This window comes from Macrotis lagotis, chromosome 3, assembly GCF_037893015.1.
Source record: "Macrotis lagotis isolate mMagLag1 chromosome 3, bilby.v1.9.chrom.fasta, whole genome shotgun sequence".
In the NCBI taxonomy this organism is placed as follows: domain Eukaryota; kingdom Metazoa; phylum Chordata; class Mammalia; order Peramelemorphia; family Peramelidae; genus Macrotis; species Macrotis lagotis.
Genome location: NC_133660.1, coordinates 119,763,334 through 119,769,333, shown reverse-complemented (window position 1 = coordinate 119,769,333; position 6,000 = coordinate 119,763,334).

Below are 6,000 nucleotides of genomic sequence, written 5' to 3'. Positions count from 1 at the left end.
TTATTATTATTATTATTATTATTATTATTATTATTATTATTATTATTATTGTTGTTGTTGTTGTTGTTGTTGTTGTTATTATTATTATTATTATTATTATTATTATTATTATTTGGGGGAGGGTGCAGGGCAAATGGGGCTGGGTGGCCTGCTTGGAGACACATAGCAGGGTGATCAGGGGTTGTCTGAGGCCGGATTTGGACTAGGGCGCTCCTGGCTCAAGGGCCAATTCTCTGTCCACCACCCAGCCACCCCTACTATTATTACTATTTTATTTTATTTTGGGTCTTTTTTCTTCTTCTTTTTGGTTTTTGCAGGGCAGTGGGGATTGGGTGGCTTGCATGTCACACGACTGGGTGATTGTTGGGTCTACGGGGCTGGATGTGGGCTCAGGTGCTTGTGGCTCTAGGGCTGGTGCTTTCTCCATTTCGCCACCTGGCCATACCTACAATTACTACTATTATTTTTTTTTTAATTTTAATTTTTTTCTCTCCCCTTTACTTTATCGCTCAAGCAAGTCTATATTTATGGGGGGATGGGGTATTTCGTTTACTCTTAAACAAGGATATTTTATTAATGTTAAAAAAAACCCATTTGTACAAAATGAGAATTAAAAAAACCCCAGAATTCTATAATATGTTATTTACAAGAAACACATTAGAAACAGAGAAATATATACACAGGGTAAAAGCAAAAAATAAATAAATAAATAAACAAACAAATAAATAAATAAAAGCATTAAAAGGAATAAGGAAGTAACTATATCTTCTTAAAAGGCACTATAGGCAATGAAGTTAAATCATTATTAAGCATATATTCACAAACATCTGGTTCTTAGAGGAGAAGATCAACAAATTACAAAGAGTCATAGATAGCAAAATTACAATAGTGGGGGACCTCAACGTCTCTCTCTCAGAACTAAATAAACCTAACCACAAAATAAACAAGAAGGAAGTTAAGAAGGTGAATAAAAGCTTAGAAAACTTAGTTATGATAGACCTCTGAAGAAACCTGAATGGGTATAGAAAGGAATATAACTTTTTCCCTTGTAGTACAAGGCACCTATACCAAAACTGATCATGCATTAGGGCATAAAAACCTTACAGTCAGATGAAGAAAGGCATAAATAATAAATATATGCTTTTCAGATCATGATGCTATAAAATATATATATGTAATAAAGGGCCATGGAAAGATAAACAAAAAATTAATTGGAAACTAAATAACCTAATTTTAAAAAATTAGTAGAGCACACAGCAAATCAGAAATAATCAACCATTTCATCCAAGAAAATGACAGTGAGACATCATACCTAATTTATAGGATACTTTCAAAGCATTTTATAGAGAAAATTTTATATCTTCAAATGCTTATAAAGTAAAGAGGTTGATGAACACAACTAAAAAGCTAGAAAATCAACAAATTAAAGATCCCCAATTAATTATCAAATTAGAAACTCTGTAAATAAAAGGAGATTAATAAAATTGAAAGCAAGAAAACCAGTGGTCTAATAAATAAAACTAAGAAATGGTTAAATTAAAAAAATAAAAAAGATAGACTTCTGGTTAATTTGATTTAAAAAAAACAAAGAAACTTAACCAAATTACAGAATCAAAATGAAAAGAGTGAATTCACCACCAATGAGGAGGAAATTAAAGAGATAATTTGGAGTTATTTTGCCCAATTGTATGCTAATAGATTTGACAACCTGTATGAAATGGATGAATAACTATGCAAATACGAACTACCCGGATTAATAAAAGAAATGAAATACTTAAATAACCCCATTTCAGAAAATGAAATTGAAGGAATCATTAATAAACTCCCTAAGAAAAAGTCTCCAGGGCCAGATGGGTTTACGAGTGAATTCTACCAAACATTCAAGGAACAATTGATTCCCATTCTATATAAATGGTTTAAAAAACAAGAGAAGAAATTCTGTCAAATTCCTTTTATGACACCAATATGATGTTGATATCTAAAGGAGGAAGAGTCAAAACAAAGAAATTTTTAGACCAAACTCCCTAATGAACAATGATGCAAAAATCTTAAATAAAATTTTAACTAAGAGTTTATAGCAAATTATTACTAAGATAATGCATCATGATCAGGGAGGATTTATACCAGGAAGGGAAAACAGAAAACTGGGAAACAATTTTTACAACTATGGGTTCTCATAAAGGTTTCATTTCTAAAATATATAGAGAATTGAATCAAATTTATAAGGTTATAAAACATTCCCTAGTTGATAAATAGTCAAAAGATATGAACAGGCAGTTTTCAAATGAAGAAATTAAAGCTAGATATAAACATCTGAAAAAATCCTCCAAATCATTATTGATTAAAGAAATGCAAATTAAAACCACTATTAGGTACAACCTCACATCTGTCAGATTTGCTAATAAGACAAAGAAAGGAAAAATGATCAATGTTGATGAGAAGGTGGGAAGATTGGGACATTAGTGCAGTGTTGGTGGAGTTGTGAAATACTCCAATCATTCTGGAAAGCAATATAGAACTATACCCAAAGGGCAATAAAACTATTAATATCCTTTGATCCATCAATAACAATACTAGGCCTATATTCAGAAAAAACATCATAAAAAATGGGAAAACGTCCACATGTTAAAAAAATATTTATAGTAGCTCTTTTTGTACTGGCAAAGAATTGAAAATTGAGGGTATGCCCATCAATTGGGGAATGACTGAAAAAAGTAATGGTATAAGAATGTTTCAGTACAAAAAGAGCTTCTAGAGAAGTATCCAAACTGTTGCTGAGTGAAGAGAGAAGAACCAAGAGAACATTGTGCACATTAACAATAACATTATGAGTTGATTAACTATGATGGATGGAACACCTCTCAGCAATTCATAGATATAGGACAACCCAATGAACAATGCATCCATATCTAGTGGAAAACAAAACCAAAACCAAGTAACCCCACAGAATCTGAATGAATGCTATCTTCACTTTTTAAGATTTTTTCTTATTTTTTTCCTTCTTATCCCATGGTTTTCTTTCTTTACCCATAGTCTTAGTTCCGCATACACAAACTGACTAATATGTAAACAGTTTAAACACAAATGTTAAGTGTATGACATTTACTAGATTGTTACTGAGGGTAGGGGACTGGGAAGGGAGTGTGGTAGAAAACTGTGTGACAAATATGCAAATGGTTGAATATTAAAAAACTTTCATAACATGTAACTGGAAAAATAACATAACTATCTGAAAAAATAAAGAGGATTATAATACTTTGCAACCCATGCCAATGGTTTGTGTGTGGGGGGAATTGTGCTATAGAGCTAAAAGGAAGGCAGGAGTTTAATTTTTCCCAAGAAAGGATGGGTATGAGACTTCAGCATCCTCAGTAGGAACATCTATTAGGTTGTTTTAAAATAGAGATGTTTTGATTTGACTCAACAGACCAATTCCAACACATAATCAGACAAAAACCTCCTTTACTCAAATACTTTGATGGATCTGTGATTTCATCAATGTGGCTATATACCCCAAAATGGAATAGATCATAACCTAGCCACATCTTTTTAATCACTGTGACTCTTGTTCATGTCATCCTATAAATCTTTCATAGAGTTTCCACCCAATAGACTTTCCTTAAGCTCTCTTAAAATTATCTAAAGATGGTGAGCATTTTGGTTGCCCATCAGTTTTATAAAATGTTGATATATGACTGTCCCACTTGGTTTTCTATTCCTTTTGCCCCAATTCTTCTTAATTCCTGCTTAGATGACCCCAATTTATACATCCTTTTTTTAACATGGCTGTTTTTATGTTGTCTCCTCCATAAGTCTGTGAACTCCTTAAGAGCAGGGACTGGATTTTGTTTTTTTGTTTTGATCTTTATAGTCCTAATGCCTGATATATAGTAGACACTTAAATCTTAGTCAACTGACTGTCATGTCTTGGATGATACCCTTTTTGCTAGTGCAATTTCTAGTGCAATTCTTCATTGACAGTATATATATATATATATATATATATATATATATATATATATATATATGCATATCTATATCTACTTCTATATCTACATCTACCTCTCTCTCTCTCTCTCTCTCTCTCTCTCTCTGTCTCTGTCTCTGTCTCTATCTCTATCATCTCTCTATCTCTATCTAATCTATATCTATATCTATATATATCATCTATATCTATATATGTTTATGCCCATCCTGTGCTTCCTCTGTGCCCTTTGAATGAACTACAGTTTTAATTCTTTAAAGGCTTCAGTAGAATTCCATGACAGAAAGCCAACAGCCTCATAGGAAACATATTGTTGTTAAAAAACAAAAATGACCCTTTTCTAGCTAGAAGCTTGGAATCATTAAAAGCATAGAACAGTTTCTCAGAGACAATCTATCTTACTCTTCCTTCCCTGTTCAATTCTTCACCCATTTCATCATTCATTTACAATATCTATCTGAAATGTAAATATATATGTATATATTATATTTGTACAAGCCATACATACACACATACACACACAAATTCTAGATAAAATGGGTAACTTCTTGCTAATTCCTGGTCAAATAACCATTTTAATCTAATAGGTTGTTTAAATCAAGTATGTTGTTTCTTCTAATTTGCTATTGATTTGATTTTTGCTCTAAGAAGTTGGTGATCTGACTTTATAGAATGCTGATTTGAAAATGAACTCCACCGTGATCACAAATCCTTTCCAGCCTTTTAAAATAAAATCAGCTTAACTTTTTTTACAAAGTAATTTTTGAGGATGGATGAAAATTTGTTGCTATAACCTCTCAAAATGTCAATAATACATAAATGTTTTCTTAATCCTTTTCTTGAGGAAAACATTTATAATATATAAGCTTAAGGACTCTATAATATTCTATTTAATTTTATTAAACATATATTAAAATATGTAAGAAATATAGATATGCATATAAACTTTCTATATAATCCATAAACATCTGACAACTTTTCAAGTATGCTTTTCTTTATACATGAATTTATATAAATATGCATATTTTAACCACCATTCCCATATAAAGTGAAATCACTAAATATCAGACTATTCATTGATTTAATTTGGAAGGTTTAGTTGAATTTTTTTTTGGGGGGAATTTCTTCACCTCTTTTTCCTCTATAATAGATTTTGGTTTAATTAGCTTTACAGTGAAGCTATCATAAATGATTATCACAAGCACCGCAATAGAACTTGACAAATATTCTAAGAGATGATATTTCTTGTTGGTTTGGCATGCATGATAAAAATTAATTCTTCCATCTCCTTTATTTGCCTTAACAGAGGGAACTTGAGAGTCAGGCTTCCATTGAGTTGTAACTTTTTAATTTTTTCTGGTTTCACTTACAATGGAAATGTCAGGGTTTATATGATCCAGTAGTGTCTCCCTTCTTGCCTTTCCACCTCCCTCTTTTGCTTCCACCTTCCTTTCTCTTCCTCCCCCATTCATATAAACAGCTAAATTAATGTTTAAAGATTGTTTAAAATGTTTTTAGATGATCTCTAAACTGTGTGATCTTCTTAGAGACCAAACAAAATGACCGCAAAGTACTTTCTTTGAAATCATGTAAAAATACCCAAAACTGGTTGTAAACAATATTATGGTACTTTCTACTTATATCATTTAAGATAAAGTAACAGAAGAGATATAAACTTTACTTTCGTATTTTGATACAGTTGTCCATTTTATTTTATTTAAACTTTATTCCTGCTTCAAATTGTCTTAATTTATATTGTAATCATTATGTTTATTGGTCTGTTGTTTAAGTTTTCTTCATGACTCATCACTCCATGTAAATCTTCCCAGGATTTTGCGAATTCTAATTTGTCATTCTTTATAGCATAATTCTGTTACATTTATATGATACCATTTATTCGGCCATTCCCCAATCATCAGACATGTAGCTTTTCCAGAATTCTTTTCCTAAGGCAAATAATGAAGTTATCAATACTTTTGTATCTGTGTTATCACCCTCAGAAGGCAAAAACAGAT